This window comes from Anolis sagrei, chromosome 2 (assembly GCF_037176765.1).
Source record: "Anolis sagrei isolate rAnoSag1 chromosome 2, rAnoSag1.mat, whole genome shotgun sequence".
In the NCBI taxonomy this organism is placed as follows: domain Eukaryota; kingdom Metazoa; phylum Chordata; class Lepidosauria; order Squamata; family Dactyloidae; genus Anolis; species Anolis sagrei.
This window is the reverse complement of record NC_090022.1, coordinates 191,572,223-191,590,092: the sequence shown is the minus strand read 5'-3', so window position 1 is coordinate 191,590,092 and position 17,870 is coordinate 191,572,223. Positions and strand designations below refer to the sequence as shown.

The 17,870-nt window shown below is 41.8% G+C and overlaps 1 long non-coding RNA gene across 1 annotated transcript in view; it reads right to left on the bottom strand.

Moving 5' to 3' along the window:
* Positions 1-361: 361 nt before the first annotated feature.
* LOC137096117 (uncharacterized) overlaps positions 362-17,870 on the bottom strand; it is a 337,069-nt gene continuing 319,560 nt past the window's right edge. Inside the window, exon 3 of the long non-coding RNA XR_010909289.1 lies at positions 362-399. This is a non-coding gene — a long non-coding RNA (uncharacterized lncRNA). The remainder of the gene's footprint in view (positions 400-17,870) is intronic.

The window sequence follows — 17,870 nt, the reverse complement described above, 5'->3', positions numbered from 1 at the left end:
TTCAGGTCTTTACCTACACCAGGATGATAACTGGCAGGAATCTATGTTACGGCATGTAGGGGAAAAAATCAGTTTACAGATGAACGACTGAAGTGCTCAATAATAGAGTACAAGTTTGCACTGCAAAGGATCTCATGTTAAATCTTTGATGTTTCTATGTAGAGATGAGAAAGCATGGTAATCCCCCACTCAACAATCTCTACCAGGACAGGAATCCTCTCTTCATTGCATTCAGGCAGTCTACTTGCAATGCAGACTTTTCTTTTAGCTAGTCCTAGGCTGAAAAGATATAGTTATCCAGATATGGAAAGGCTGCATTTCCTATTGCCTTATCATACCACTCCTTTATGACACACTACCTGTCCCCTGCCACACGTTGCTGTGGCCCAGTCTGTTGATCTGGAAAATAAAGTAACGAGAAAGTGTTGGTTTCTTATATATGTAATGTCTCTCTGCTTGTGGGTAAACAGTATTTTTTGCTGTTTCTTTGTCAGTGTTGATGTGGAGAGTGTCTGGTTTACCTACTCTGGAACATGCAACATATCATTGTCTTTCCTTAGGGGTCCCTTTCAAATCTATGATATTATATCTGTCTGTGTGTGAATCATATATATCTACCTATATCTATGGCTGGATGGTTCTTTGTCAGGAGGGCTTTGATTATGTTTTCTTGCCCTGGTGAAAGGAGTTGGATTGGATGGCCTTAAGTATTTTCTGTTGGTGATGGGGGTTCTGTGTGGGAAGTTTGGCCCAATTCCTTCATTGGTGAGGTTCAGAACGCTCTTTGATTGTAGGTGAACTATAAATCCCAGTAACTACAACTTCCAAATGTTAAAGTCTATTTGCCCCAAACTCCATCTGTGTTCATATTTGGGTGTATTGAGTGATTGTGCCAAGTTTGGTCCAGATCCATCATTGTTTGAGTCCACAGTGCTCTCTGGATGTAGGTGAACTACAACTCCCAAACTCAAGGTCAATGCCCACCAAACCGTTCCAGTATTTTCTGTTGGTCATGAGAGTTCTGTGTGCCAAGTTTGGTTCAATTCCATCGTTGATGGAGTTCAGAATGACCTTTGATTATAGGTGAACTATAAATCCCAGCAACTACAACTCCCAAATGACAAAATTATAGTTTTTTGAGTGATGGTTACTCCTTGTATTGTGAGACGTTTTGTTGCCAAATTTGGTGTGATTTTATTCATTGGTTCTTTTGTTTTTAAGGTACTCATTATGCACAGAGCATTTATATATATAGATTGTTCTGTTTGCAATCTGCTCCAGCCAGCCTTATGAAAGTAGCTGATTGTTGATGCTCTCTATCACACCCTTGCCACACTTGTGCTTTAAAAGTGTCATTTTCACATTTTTCATGCACATTATCCAAATCCCAACTTTGTGATTGATTGTGGGTAAAGGGGTCATTAATAGATTATTTCCAGTGTGGGGAAAAAAACATTTTCAACAACATAACAATGCCTGGAGAGGAATGACATTATGTAATACATCTCAGACAAAAGGGCAACCAAATCATTCCTTTGACGGTATAACAGAATAGGATGATAACACCCTTAGACAACATGGCCAATGGCAAGGCATACTAGGAACTCAGTCCAGCAACATTTAGAGGGTCAAATAGTTCCTAGTGACAAAGGTGGGCAAACAGTAGTCCTCCAGAAGAGGTGGTGCTTCCACCATGCTCATCATGAGCAGTATCAGCAGGAATCCAACTATATCTGAGAGTTGAGAGGTTTCCCACTCTTGAGTTAGGAGGAAGGACTTTACTCACAGGGAATGCTGAGCAAGGGGAAGGCAGCAATTTAAATACATATCCAGGGCTGGGCTGCAGTGATTCCTTTGCTCATGGTCCAGTGAACACCAGTGGGACCTTTGGGTGAGAGACACAGACCTGGCCCATTTACAGTCCAGAGTCTGAGGTGATTGACGTCAACTAGTCAGCGGTTGCTCCCTTGTCCTCTCCTTCACTTCCTGCATAGACTTGCAGACCGGGCTCAGAAGGGCACCTTGGAAATGTGAAGATACAACTTTTTGGCACGTATGGCCGATTAACTATTAGAAGGGAGACTTTTTTCATTCTCAAATACATCTTAGCCAAGCCTCCTGGCAATCTGCCACAGGATAGTTCTTCAGTGCCAAATGTGGAAGAATACAGGGATTCTGTTCCCAATGAAGTGTTCTCAATTGTCACTCCTGGCACTGAATGCATTTCTGAATATATAACAATAATGAAAACAGACATAAAATTCTTGACAGTGGGCCCAAGAATCAATCAATCTATCTATCTATCTATCTATCTATCTATCTATCTATCTATCTATCTCAGGCCTGCACAACCTGAGCCCCCCTAGGTATTTGGGATTCCAACTCTCATTCAATAGTCAGGAATTCTGGGAGCTGAAGTCCAAAAACACCCAGAGGATTGCAGGTTGTACAGGCCTAATCTATCCTATTATTTATTTAGTTATTTATTTACGACATTTATATGCCGCCCTTCTCACCTCAAAGGGGACTCAGAGAGGCTTACAAGATACATATATATATAATACAATATATTAGATAATTAGCATAATACAATATCAGTATTATATATTGCTATATTGTACTATACCATTATATTGTAATACTAGCCGTCTCCTGCCACACATTGCTGTGGCCCACATGGGGGTTCTGTGTGGGAGGTTTGGCCCAATTCTATCGCTGGTGGGGTTCAGAATGCTCTGTGATTGTAGGTGAACTATAAATCCCAGCAACTACAACTCCCAAATGTCAAGATTCGATTTTCCACAAACTCCACCAGTGTTCACATTTGGGCATATTGAGTATTCCTGTAGAGTTTGGTCCAGATCCATCATTGTTTGAGTCCACAGTGATCTCTGGATGTAGGTAAACTACAACTCCAAAACCAAAGGACACTGTTCACCAAACCCTTCCAGTATTTTCTGATGGTCATGGGAGAACTGTGTGCCAAGTTTGGTTCAATTCCATCATTGGTGGGGTTCAGAATGTTCTTTGATTGTAGGTGAATTATAAATCCCAGCAACTACAACTCCCAAATGACAAAATCAATTTTTGAGTGAAGAACATACATTGGGTTGTTAGATGTCTTGTGTCCAAATTTGGTGTCGATTCCCCCAGTGGTTTTTGAGTTCTGTTAATCCCACAAATGAGCATTACATTTTTAATGTATATAGATTATTACTAATATTACATATAATATAAAATATATAATTATAATAATTATTATATATTATTATTATTATTATTATTATTATTAGTAGTAGTAGTAGTAGTAGTAATAATAATTGTATTACATTATAATATTATAAATATTATATGTATATACAATATATTATATTATATTATATTATATTATATTATATTATATTATTAGCATAGCACAGGAGACAAGGTAGAACTGTCTACTGGCCTCCCTCTCTTCACTCTGGCGGCAGTTGGTGCTATTATCTATCTATCTATCTATCTATCTATCTATCTATCTATCAGACTGTCAATCTATCAACATATTTAGCCACTTAAAAACTATGAATTCAAAGCAGTGATAAAGTATCTAATACACTAGTTCTCAACCTGGGAGCCGGGGACCCCTGGAGGGCCATGATGTCATCACAGGGGGGTCCATGAAGGACGGAAGAAATATTATGATGTCTTGCAGTTAAATCTGAATGAAAGAATAAGTGAGTGAATGAAGGCAAGAAGAAAAGTAAAATAGGATAAAATCTTAATTTTCTATGCTTCTTTTGGAAAACTTGGCCTTTTTAACCTATTAAAAACAGTCAGAAGTTGAAATCAGCTATAAGAGTAGCTGCGTGGGAAATGTACCATATTAACTCGAATCTATGGTGCTTCTTTTTTATTAAATTAAGTCATCAAAAGTAGCATACTCATTAGAACTGAGTATGTATAAGGTGGAGCCGCCTCCTTGCCTGCAATGCTTCCATGAGAGTGCCCTAAATCTTGTCTTAAGTCTTGGGGTCCACGTAAAACTGGATTAGACGAACCTAATGCTAGGTGCTGTGAAGAATAACATGTATTGCATACTTTTTTTAAAAAAAGCATAAAACAGACATGGAAATTGCATGGTTCTCCAGATGTTGTTAGGTGGCATCTTGCAGCAGTTGCATTGGCTGCAATTGTTGGGAGCGGCAATTCAGCAACATCTGGAAGGCCCCACATTGCCTGCCCCTGATATAAAAAGTGTAAAAGACAAAAACCATGAAATGATTTGACAAAGGACCCTTTCACACAGCAATGTAACCCAGAATATCAAGGCAGATAATCCACAATATCTGCTTTGAATCGGATTATCTGAGTCCACACTGCCATATAATCCAGTTCAATGTGGATTTTATACAGCTGTGTAGAAGGGGCCAAAGTCATTGAAAGGAGGGACTTAATGTAGCTCATTGCTGCAGGTATTTGTAGACACAGGGTATTAATCAGCTGAAGCCAATGCACATTTTGATATCGGTCAAATAATTTATTTCCTGTAAAGTGTTCTCTTAAATCCTGGCACTGAATGCATTTCTGAATGCACAACCAAAGATGAAAACAGACATAGTGTTCTTCACATTGGCTCCAAGAACAGATCTATCTATCTATCTATCTATCTATCTATCTATCTATCTAATCTATCAACATATTTAACTACTTAAATACTAAGAACTGAAAGCAATGATAAAATATCTAATATACACTATGCAGAATATATGCTTTATATGTACACTATAAGCAAATTATATATTTCCATACATACAATATTACACTAGCAGATATACCCAAAAATACCCAGGTGTCATTGGGACACCTGCCTACCTTCTCCCTTCTCCAGCTTTGATATGCCCTGCCTCACAATGTCTCCGTCACCGTGGCACTACTCTGGCAACAGTGGGCAAGCACTCTTTGTGGCTCTTTCTTTCTCTCCACTCTCTTCCTCATACACCTTCTTCCTGTCCCTTTTCTTTCTTTTTTCTTCTTATCTTGCTTTCCCTTCATATACCTCCCCTTCTTCTTCTTTTGTTGCCTTTCTCTTCCTTCTTCTTCTTCTTCTCCCTCCCCATCCTTCTTTGTTCCCTTCTTTCTCTTTCTTTCCTCCCCTCTGCTCCCCTCTCCTTTCCTGTCCTCCATTCCTTCACTCACCCCATCCTTTTTCTTTCTTATTCCTCTTCTTTTTCTCTTTCTTTCCTTCTTTCCCCTCGTGCACATGTCACCTAAGTTATCATCAATATATTGGAGTTCTATAATGTAAGTTGTTGTGATCTTGATTTTGGCTTTCAGTCTGCTGAGGTTAAACAGCTTGCCATCTGTCTGATAGATGATTTCCACTCCGGTGGGAAGCTTCCCATCAACAAGATGAAGTATCATAGCGATGAAGATGGAGAATAAAGTTGGGGCAATAACACATCCCTGTTTGACATCTGGTTCCACCTTAAATGGGTCACTTTGGGAGCCATTGCTATCCAAGTCTGTTGCCATCATGTAGGAGCTGATGTCACCTAGCAGCAGCCAAGCTGCTTCACTCCCTTTCTTTCCCAGTGACATCATAAAGAGCTACTTCACACAGCAACAGCCAGTCCTTCACCTAGGCACACCTAACCCACTTTGATTCATTTTTTTACCCTTTGCTCTGAGCCAGAAAGGGGTAGTTATTTTAGTTGAAGTTGGATAATGACGGATATGTGTGCAAAGTTTGGACCAGATCCATCAAGCCATGTAGGAGCCTCCATGGTACAAACGGACAAACATATGTACGTACATACTTTGACTACATTATTATTATTGTCTGAAACACAACAAGGCTGATTGCATTTTATGGTTTGTGCGTTTGGCATCTCTATGTCCTCACTGTGAGTCATTTTCCCTTTCTTTAATGCCACTGTGGCACATTTGTCTAGGTTGAACTCCATACTGATGTCAGTGCTGAAGATTCTGACTGTGTTGGTCAGTGACTGGATTTCTGTTTCTGTTTCTGTTTCTGATTATTATTATTATTATTATTATTATTATTATTATTATTATTATTTGTAAAGCTGTATTCAACTAACCTAACCACTAGAAGGGGAAGGTTCTGTGAAGAAGACCATCAAAAGGGTAAAAGAACAATACATGGCATGAAGGAGGGAGTTTATTTAGCTCATTGCTGCGGGTGTTTGCTGACACAGATCACAGAGCATTAAACTGCTGGAGCCAATGCACATATTGCAAGTTGCCAAATATTTGTGGTAGGGGAGAACTGTGATGAAATAATGGCTTTCTTAACGGACAACTATGGTGTTTGGATCTCTCTGGCATCAAATGCACAAGAGCGCTGCAATAGACAGTGCAGTCAACTGATTGATGGTGGATCTCAAATACCTCTGAGCTCCACTACTAAAACACTGTGTTTTGCTGCCACTCTCAGGGCACCACGCTCCACTACAACCATGCTCCCAATTGAGTCTTAGAGGCTGCTGTGGTCTCTGGGCAGAGTTTGGAAAAAATTATGCAGTTGCGCAGAGGCAGAGCTTGGGGAAAGTTACCTTTTGGACTACACTCCTAGTATCCTCCAGGGGGATCCCAAGAACTATAGTCCAAAAAGTAACTTTCCTCAAGCTCTGTCTCTGCCACAACTAAACACACATGAAAGAGAACTAATTACACTTGAGAGTTACTGGGGTACACATATTTTAGACAGTTCAAGACAAGTGAAAATTGGCAAGGAAAGGCAAAGCTGCCATACTTTTAGAAAGTTACTCAGAACAACGTAACTCTCAAATCATAAATTTTCTTACATTTTACAGCAGGTTGAACTTCCATTATTCTCTCTTTGCCATACCATTATATCTTTGCTTTTATTCTTGCCCACCTTTCCTGCAGGGAACTGAAAGTCATGCCTGTGGCAACGCATTCCTATGTTTATCCTCTCAAGGTACATTAATTTGTAAGCTAGTGGTCCAATATCTCTCAGTGAACGTCTTGCCTGAATAGTGCCCAGTGCTCTAACCCTTACGCTCTAACAGGAGCTCTTTTCTCAGCCCTTAAATTTCTATCCTCCAGGTAGCAGCAAGGAAAAGGAAGAGCTACATGCAGAAAAGATGTCTTGCAAAATGTTTTGCTTCTTCTAAGTAGCAAAAGTACCAGAAGTTCCTGCCCTGTTTGATACTGGAAAAGTGGTGTCACTAGAATTAGTGTCATTTACACAGACGTCTTTCTGTACTATATAGAATCAATTTTTGTACTAATGTTACGGTATTTGTAAATCGTATTTCCCACACATCACTGAATGTAATGAGAAAACCAACGATGAATACTAGCTTGTAGCACATACAGATGAAGCCACGTGATTCAAAGAATCAGTGTAACTGGGTAATAATAACAGCTGTGACGTTCTCCAGCACTGCCTTTTTCTTGATATTTTTGTTGTGCCAGATCTGGATGGAAGATAGTCCAAAGGAACATTCTCATTCTTGTCTGGCTGCCTATTGAAATCTGGAATACTGGAGCAAAAACTGCCCCATTTTCTTTCCATTCTCCAGGGATAGGTTTGGGCCAGCTTCCTTCTTTTGTGAGGAAAAGAAAGTTTCACTAGGTGGAGCTACTTTCTCAGTGTAAAACACTCAGTGGCTGGATATCAATAATCTACTTTAGCGTGACACTTAAATCACTACATTAGAGTGTTAGTCAATATGGTATCGTGATTTGAATGTTGGATTAGGACTCGGGGAGACCAAAGTTGGAATCTCCACTCAACCTCTTGGAGACAATGGACAAGTTCATTCTCTCAGTCTCAAGAAGAAGGCAATAGCAAACCTCTTCTGAATAAATCTGACCAAGAAAACCTTAGAAGATTGAGATACAAGGATTCCAAAGGTATTTGTAGATCAGGGATGGAAACCCAGGAATGTAGGCAGTTCTCTGGTCTTTCTCCTCTTCTTTCAGGTTTCCCTGTTTCCACTGAGTTCAGCAACAGTCCTCACAAGTAGTGGAGGGATAGAAGAGAAGCGAATGGATTTATCCATGTTATAAGCCAATGTAGCGTAGTAGTGTTGGACTACGACTCTGGAGTCCACAGTTTGAATTTCCACTCAGCCATGGAAATCCACAAGTGACCTTGGACAGGTTGCGCTCTCTCAGACTCAGAAGTCGATGACAACTCCCCTCTGAACAGATCTTGCCAAGAAAGCCCTATTATAGTGTTGCCTTAGAGTTGGCATAAGTCTAAAATCACTTGAAGTCACACCACGAATGGCCTTAAATGGACAACTAAGATCCATTGGCCTGAGAACAAACTGGCTCCTGGGGTGTGATAGGAACTGCAACCCTGATGGTTGCTATAGTGGTTCCCAACTTTTTTTTTATACTAGGAACCACTTCAACCAGGGACCACTTCAACCAGGGACCACTCTATAACAGTACCAAAGGGGTTATGAATTGGTTTTTGATCAACTTTAGATTTGGTTTGGTTATTTGGGGTGCTGATTCAGAAAACTGTATTGGATAGACCTCATCAGCTCTAGTTTCTGATACAGAACATATGCCATCCAGTAGCCACCATCTGCTCACCCACAGAAAACCATATTTAATAAGCCTCGGTACTATGAGATGGTTTTGCGAGACCTATCACTCTCGTTGTAATGATGTAGTAACGGTGAAGCCGCAGATCACATTTTAGTTCTTGTGGACCACATTCAGTTATTCTCCCAAGAAGTTCAGGTCAGCATACATGTTTTCGCTCTCTCTCTCTCTCATCTACAAAATTTCACCTGTGGAATAAAGCAGTCTGAGAGTGAGTGACTGGCCCAGGCTGACCCCATGGTGCTTTGTGACTGGAGGGATTTGAATCTAGATAATCCTAGACTGCATCTACACTGTAGAATGAATGCAGTTTGACACCACTTTAATTGACTTGGCTCGGTGCTGTGTAATCATGGGAGTTGTAGTTTGGAAAGGCACCAGCACACTTTGGCAGAGAAGACTAAAAACTTTGTCCAGAGCATTGAGGCATGGTAGTTAAAGTGATATCAAACTGCATTAATTCTACAGTATAAATGCACCCCTGGTCTGACATTTCTAGCATTGAGGGCTTAACTATGCTACAGCTTTGGGGAAAAGTTGACATATGTATGTACAAGAAATACATAGGGAGCTTGTTCTGCTAATCTGATATGGGAGCACTTCCAAACATGTTTGTTTCAAACATCTCTCAGTTGGTCAGAAGCCATTTTCACATCTTAAGGATGAGATGACTCTTTTCCGTTTTTCTCCCTAGATAGTCCGCCCTTCAGCTTTCAACTCCTGCTTTTGATCAAATTGTAAATATACAGATTTGTAGCATCTGCTATCGGGTTTTTCGGCAGGTGCTCTTGAATTGCTGAAGCCGCTTGTTAAAAGGATTTGCTGCCAACAAGTGACTCCTTCAAGAAAGCTTCAGAAGAAAGGCAGACTTGGCTTTGGAATGGTCTGGATGACCTTTCAGATTTTCCAAACAGCACGAAGATGCAGTTGAAATTCACGACTTGCAGGGTTGACAGTCAGGAAGTAGCAATTAACACATTTGTGCTCTACCTAAAGACTAAATAAAAGTGTTGATTTCAGTTCACATCCAAATACCTCAGACTCTATACCAGAATCAAAGTGTGGTTGTTTCTCTGTTTGCACCACAAAGAATGTTGCTAGATGAATTGGTCCTCTGTGAGATCACTGGAAAGGCTGTTGCTAGGTGAAAGATTAGCTATTTCTGGGTGAAGTGACGCTCTGTGACATCACTAGGAAAGGTGACATGTGTATGAGGGAAAAGAAAGAGGAAAAGAGGGAAAAGAAAGAGGAAAAGAAAGGGAAAAGAAAGAGGAGAAGGAAAGAAGGGGGAGAAAGAAGGAGGATGAAGGGGAGAAGGAAAAGGAAAGGTGAAAAGGCATGAGAGGAAGAAAGGGAAAGAAGGGAAGAGAAAAGAAGGAATGAAAGATGGAATGAAGGAAAGAAGGGGAGAGAGAGAAAAGGGGGGAGAAAAAAGAAAAGAAAGATAGAAGAGGGGGAAAGTAAATGAGTGAAAGCAAGCAAGAAAGAAAAGAGATTGTGAGAAGGCGTATGCGGCAAAAGGTTCTGGCCCAACTTACCTGTCCGAACGTATCTTTCCTTATGAACCTTCCAGGACTTTAAGATCGCCTGGGGAGGCCCTGCTCTTGGTCCCGTCTTCATCATAAGCACGGCTGATGGGGACGAGAGACAGGGCCTTCTCAGTGGTGGCCCCTTGGCTATGGAACGCCCTCCCCAAGGACATCAGATTGGCCCCCGGAAGAGAGCTAAAACTTGGCTTTTTGAGCAGGCATTTGCAAATACAGTGTAACAGACGTAGGAAAATAGAATGGTTTGATGATGTGATTGGACAATATAAATAAAGGAGGAAGGAACGAAAGAACCACAAATAGTCTGCTCATGATTGCCAGAGTGTTGATATGGAAACATGATCAGGTAGGTCTTCTCAGAGCTGGAGAAGGAAGAAAGTAGAGGGGCAGTGGTCTGAACAGCACCCGAGCAATGTCAGGTATATACGCTGGTTTCTCTGTAAAATTAATATGTTGCCCACATTCATAAATTATACGGTGCATGCATTTCTGTCCTTATAAAGAGCTCACATCCATATATACAGGATTTTTGTCACTCTGTTTAGTCCATACAAAAGAAAAAGGATTCCAACTCTCAAACAGGCAACATTCCTTATAATTAGGAACATTTTCCAGATCTCAGTTAAAGGATATCTCTCATAATAAGGGTCACCAGGCAAATCTATGTGTGCATGTACCTTCAAGTTGCCTGTCAACTTATGGTGACCTCCATGAATTCCATGGGATTTTCTTAGGCAAGCAATACTCAGAGGTGGTTATACTTGTGAAAAATACAGTTAGCCTTCTACATATAGAGGCTTGACTAATGCAGAACTGAATATTTGCAGATTTGATTAAAATGTTCTCTCCAGGAACCTTTAGGTCCTCCAATCATCATCAACTTAGCAGTAGAAATTGGCCCCTGGTCATGTTGGAAGACTTCCAAACAGCCATATAACTAGACTCAGTTATTACAGAGATGAATTATGCTTGGCTATGCGGGCTTGGGAAAAGTGGGAATTATAGTTCAACAAGTCTTCAGATTTACCAGGTTTATAAAGGGCCCTTCCATACAGCCAGAATATCAAGGCAGAAAATCCCACAATATCTGCTTTGAACTGGGTTATCTGAGTCCACACTGCCATATATTCCAGTTCAAAGCAAATAATGTGGGATTTTATTCAGCTGTGTGGAAGGGGCCTTTTTGCTTTCTAGAGAGGTGTTACCTCATGTTAAAAATGGGGCAGAACTCCAAGTACCATGGCACTTAAAGTCGTGTCAAATTGCATTAATTCTTCAGTGTAGATGCACCTTTTTCTTTTCTGATGGTTCATTTTTTACAAACTTTGTTTGACGCACAAAATCATTTACAGTATTATATAAAATTACCTTCAGACTAAGTGTAAAGGTAAAGTTTTCCCCTGACATTAAGTCTAGCCATGTCCGACTCTGGGGGGTGGTGCTCATCTCCATTTCTAAGCTGAAGTACCGGCATTGTCCATAGACACCTCCAAGGTCATGTGGCCAGCATGACTGCATGGAGCGCTGTTATCTCCCCGTGGAAGCAGTACCTATTGATATACTCACAGTTGAATGTTTTCAAACTGCTAGGTTGGCAGAAGCTGGAGCTAACAGCAGGAGCTCACCCCACTCCCTGGATTTGAACCACCGACCTTTCAATCAGCATGTTTAGCAGCTCAGCTGTTTAACCCACTGCTCCACCAGGGGGGCCTATATTTGTGTATAATTCATATATGATGATGGGACTTCAGTCCCATCTTAAAGATAACATGATGTATGTACATGTAAATAACATGATGTATGTACATGTAAATACTGATGTTCTGAAATCCAGATAAATCCAAAACACTTCTGGTCCTAAGCATTTTGGATAATGAATTCTCAACCTGTAGCTGCTGTTATTTGGTCTTTGCAGGAAGAATAAAATCCTGCCTGCATTCTATCCTGCTCACATTTACTTGGAGGTAAACTACAATGAGAACATGGAGGACATTCCTAAGTCTATATTGTGTTGCAAGAGATTTAAGGCCATTTCATTGGTAATGGATGGGAAAAATAATTTGCTCTTCCTCTTCAAATAAACAAAATTAATAACAACCTGACTGCTATTGACTTCGACCCCTTCTACACTGCCAATAAAATCCAGATTATCTGCTTTGAGCTGGATTATATGGCAATGTAAAGTAATATAATCAAGTTCAAAACAAATAATGTGAATTATCTGCTTAGGTATCTGCTACGTGGGGCTGCCCTTGAAGACGGCTCGGAAATTTCAATTGGTACAACGGGTGGCACCCAGGTTACTAACTGGAGCGACTTACAGGGAGCGGTTAACCCTCCTGTTTAAGGAGCTCCACTGGCTGCTGTTCATTTTCTGGTCCCAATTCAAGGTGCAGGTTCTTACATACAAAGCCCTGAATGGTTTGGGACCCACCTAACTGCGTGACCGCATTTCTGTGTATGAATCCACGCGATCTCTTTGATCATCTGGAGAGGCACTGCTCTCGCTCCCGCCCCCTTCTCAGGTGTGATTAGTGGGGATGAGGGAGAGGGCCTTCTCTGTGGTGCCCCCCCCCCCCGACTCTGGAACTCACTTCCTAAGGATATCAGGCAAGCCCCGACATTGGCAGTCTTTAGGAGGAGCTTGAAAACGTGGCTGTTCCAGTGCGTCTTCCCTGAATAAGGAAATAATTCCCAGCAAAATGTCCTGAGAAGCACTTTAACTACTCATTGGATTGCTCTCCCTTTATTTCTTTTAAAACCCTCTTACCAGATACATCCTACCTCTGTTCATGCCCAGCGTTTATTTTTTAAATTTTAAACTTTTTCATTTGGCCTGGCCATAGGTCTTTAAATCCTTGCGTGTTATTGTTTATATGTGGTTTATATTAATTGTATTGTTTTATTTGCTTATTGCTTTTTTATTGATGTGTTGTCGGGCTTGGCCACATGTGAGCCGCTCTGAGTCCCCTCGGGGAGATGGTGGCAGGGTATAAATAAAGTATTATTATTATTATTATTATTATTATTATTATTATATGGCAGTATAGAAAGGGCCTTCACCCCCCCCCCCCAAAAGGTCCAGTGTCTCCTGATGATGGTTATCCTTGTGTGTTCCTGCTGAAAGTGGTGATGCAGAAGATTGGCAAAAGGACACCAATAATTGTAAACCCTTGCATGTGTCCCGGCCTTTGGCCAGCATGACAGGCCAACAAGGCGCTCTTCTGAGAGGTTAAGAGGAGCAACCACCTGCTTGCTGCCCCATGTGCCTTGGAAGCCTCCCGTCCTGCTCTGCTCGCATCTTCTGGCGAGGGATCAAGGGACCTCTTGTGCAGCCTCTCTCCTCATCTGGAAGATAATTGGATTTCAGCAAAAGGAAAAAGCATTGGCGACGCAGCAGAGAGAGACGCTGCCCCTGGCGCTGAACCTGCTTGTGCTGCCTGGGCGGGCAGCAAATTATCAGCTGCCCAGAGGACCCTCGGCTCTCTTGTACTCGATCCAATCTCCTTCTCTCTCGCTCTGTCTTTCTGTGAACCAGAGAGTCCATTAAGTTGAGTCGGTTTCTGTCTCTTCAATTTCCAGGCAGTGCAGCTTGATGAGGGGGAGATAATAGCACCATAATTTAATCGTCTCCCTTACCCCTTCCTCTCTCACCCTCCTCCTCACTTGTAGCGGTGGGAAACCAGGAGCAAACAGTGGCAACAGGGAAGGAGATGCTGACCTAGATCTGCCACCAGATCCAGGAGGTATTTCAGATGCCTCTGAAGATGGGGCAAAGCTGGTTCACTTGCAGAAACAACAGCTGTCCAAGGCAGGAAAGGCCTGGAAAGCCACAGAAGATGCTTGGCTGCAAGGGCTCCCTCTCCCCCATCCACCCCCATTGTATGCACTCTTGACCTTTTCCTCCCTAAATATCAGAAAATATTCACCTAATTTTTGAGGAATGTCCTCTCTCACCTTATGGTTTTGTGATCAGTTTTCCCATTTGGTCTTTGTTGGTTTTCCTTAAGCCCATTCCACACAGCTGAATAAAATCCCACATTATCTGCTTTGAAGTGGAATATAAGGCTATGTGGACTCAGATAACCCAGTTCAAAGCAGGTAATTGTGGGATTTTCTGCTTTATTATTCTGGGTTATAGGGCAATACGTCAACAGGTGACTTGAAGGCTCAAAGAGCTGCCAAAGCCTCTCATAGGGCCCTTCCACATAGCCTTATATTCCACTTCAAAGCAGATAATGTAGGATTTTATTCAGCTGTGTGGAATGGGCCTAAAGAAAGCAAAGGAAGGGCCCTTTGAAAGGCTTTGGCAGCTCTTTGAGCCTTCAAGTCACCTGTTGACGTATTGCAACCGAATGAATTTCTTAGGGTTTTCTACTTCCTTCCTCTTAGATATAGTCCACCACATCTGCTATAAATGGTCCAGGACCTGCCTAACTTCATGACTGCATCCTCCCCTACGAGCCCACATGGTCCTTAAGATCTTCTGGGGATGCTCTTCTCTCTCTCCCACCCCCGTCTCAGGCATGGTTGGTGGGTATGAGAGAAAGGGCATTCTCAGTGGTGGCCCCTCATCTCTGGATGTCAAGGGACTGAGGCCTTCTTCAAACAAGAATGTCTCAAACTATGCTTCAGAGGACCCGGATAATTCAAGCAATTGTAATTGCAATGGTAGGTGTGGAGTTAGGCCAAAAGAGTTTTCTCAGAAACTCTGGGAGCTCTTCTTTCGCTCCCACCCCCATCTCAGGCACGGTTGGTGGGGATGAGAGAGAGAGCCTTCTCAGTGGTGGCCCCTTGTCTTTGGAACTCCCTCCCCAGGGAGATTAGGCTAGCACCCTCCCTATCCACATTCTGTAAGGAATTAACGATGTAGATGTTTCGTTGTGCATTTGATTGACAACTCCTGTAACAGATAATCTGAATCATGACCCAAATCATGACCTGAATCCAAATTCCTATATTTGATTACTACATTTTTAAGTTAAGTTGAATTGATCCTGTTAAATTGCTCTAACTCTATGCTACCATTCCTATGCTACTACATGGTACTATCCACCTTATTGGCCACCTTATTCTTTAACTAGTTTTGCATATTGCCCCCCCCCCCCCAACAATGAGTCTGTTGTTGCTTATGATGTTTGTTTATTATTGTCTATGCTGTTTTTATGCTATTTTAATATTTTATTGTTTTGTTTTAACTGTATGTTGCTTTGGGCTCGGCCCCATGTAAGCTACCCCGAGTCCCCTTGGGGAGATGGCGGTGGGGTAGAAAAATAGAGTAGCAGCAGCAGCAGCAGTAGTTCTTCTCCTTCTCCTTCTCCTTCTCCTTCTCCTTCTTCTCCTTCTATTGGTTAGCCACCTCTCATCCTGCTTGGCTTCCAAAATCTGTGCGTTGAGTGTATTTCAGCCCTGTGCCATATTAGGTGTAAACGTGCCTTCAGGTTGATTGGTGTCCTACAGCAACCCCTATGTATTTGATATGGGTTTCTTAGGCAAGTGGTTTGCCAATTCCTTTCTCTGAAATATAGCTGATAGCAGAGGTATTCATTGGCGGCCTCCCATACAGGTTCTAACTAGGGCTACAATGCTTATCTTTCAAAATGAGATAGAATTGCTAGGCTAACAGAAGTGGCTGCCACCGAACTCCACAGGAATGTGGGAGATGAGTACGAGGAACGCCATGGAAAGCTCTTGCTTTCAAGGGGGTGGTTGCAGAATGAGCTGGAGCTGAATCAGCCCAGGTGGATTTCTCGCCATCTGTTGCTCCTTGTTACTGAGGGAAAGAACCAATCAGAGAAGGGAAGCAAGGACAGGTATCTTGTGTTTGTCCAAATGCTTCATTACAGAAGAACCAGAACACACTTTGATATATAAACCCTTTTTCCTAGTTCCAACAGATCTCACTACCTCTGAGGATGCTTACCATAAATGCAGACGAAACGTCAGGAGAGAATGCCTCTAGAACATGGCTATATAGCCTGAAAAAACCTACAACAACCCACACTTTGATTACTTCTCTCTCTACACAATCTACATCAGGGGTCCTCAAACTTTTTAAACAGAGGGCCAGATCACAGTCCCTCAAACTGTTGGAGGGCCGGATTTGTTGTGGCTCAGTGTGATGAGAGTGATGGGATTCAGATTCCTGGCTGTTTTTCTGTGCCTCAGCTCGAGGCTCTCACAGACAGGAATGCCAATAAGGGAGTTAGCACCTAGGTGTCTTCCCACACTGATAGGGAAGGCCTTGATCTGTAGACGAGAGGCCAGGTTGGGGAAAGGTCATGGGACCACTGTGAGAGCAGGATATTTTCATGATTAGAAAATGCTATTTAGGGTTTGCACAAAGGAAGCGAAACTGTCAGTTCAACATAGCTTATTAGCCTGAAAGCTTCATGGAATAATATTAGCCTGGAGCGGGACGCTTGGGACTTCTTGCATTGGGATTCTTGGGGCAAATGTTTCCTTGCTTGTACCTGGGACTCTGGTTTGAACTTTGCCAATAGGATTATGTCTCCTGCTTTTACCTGAAGATCTTTGGAACTGTATCCTGCTTTTAACCTTAATCTTTGGAACTTTGCAATGCTTACTCTTTATTTTGTCTTGGATTTTTCCCCCTCAATGAACTATAAAACTACAGCTCTTGTGTGGTGGTATTTGGAAGCAAAGTGAAGCCTACCCTGAGTTGCAACAGGATTATAATTTGGAAAAAGGATGAATGAATTCCTATACACACGGCACATATCTTATTTGTAGAGCAAAAAACACTTTAAACAATACAATAATTAAAATGAAGAACAATTTTAACAAATATAAACTTTTTAGTATTTCAATGGGAAATGTGGGCCTGCTTTTGGCTGATGAGATAGGATTGCTGTTATTGTTGTGTGCTGTCAAGTCGTTTCAGACTTAGGTTGACCCTGAGCGAGGGCCGGGCAAATGACCTTGGAGGGCCATATCCGGACCCCGGGTCATAGTTTGAGGACCCCTGATCTACATCATTTGGACAGATTGGGTGGTGAAGTCCAGTAGATTTGGGAGTCTGCTTAACAGTTTCCCCTATGGTTCTTAGCCATTTCAAGGAGTATGGCCTAATTCGACTGAAGGAGAAATCAGTACCAAAATAGGGTTATTCGTTACGTTAAATTCTGTGTGAGGTTTTTCGAGACCCATAGGAATCTCCAAAGCACACCAAAAATTTCCTAGACTTTAGAAGATGAGGACATACTATTCTTTATGCCATCTTTTTTTCAGATTGCCACTCTCCTGATCACATACCCCTCAATAATTGCCAGCCAGAATGGGAAATCATTGTGCTGCCTGGGGATGATAGGAGTCAAAATCATAGTCATCTGGGGATACCAGGTTAGCAAAAAAACAGAAAACTGGAGTGGGGAGGGGAGATGCATGAGGGGTGATGTACCCCAGTTGTGTGTTTCTTTTTGCTGTTTTATGTGAATAGAATCCTCCATAAAGTCTGATTTCTGCTACAAAGATTTCATTAACTTATCTACACAATTGGACTGTGTCCCAGAATTATAATTATTTATTATTTCCTATATTTATAACCCGCCATTCTCTCTTTTTTAAATTTTATACGCCCCCTTCTCACCCCCCCCCTCCAGTATTGCTTTTTAATGTATTGCTCTTGACCATGTTAATTGTTGTGCTCTCTTTCCTTTCAGCATCTGTGTTGTTCATTCGTTCAGTCACTTCTGACTCTTTGTGACCTCATGG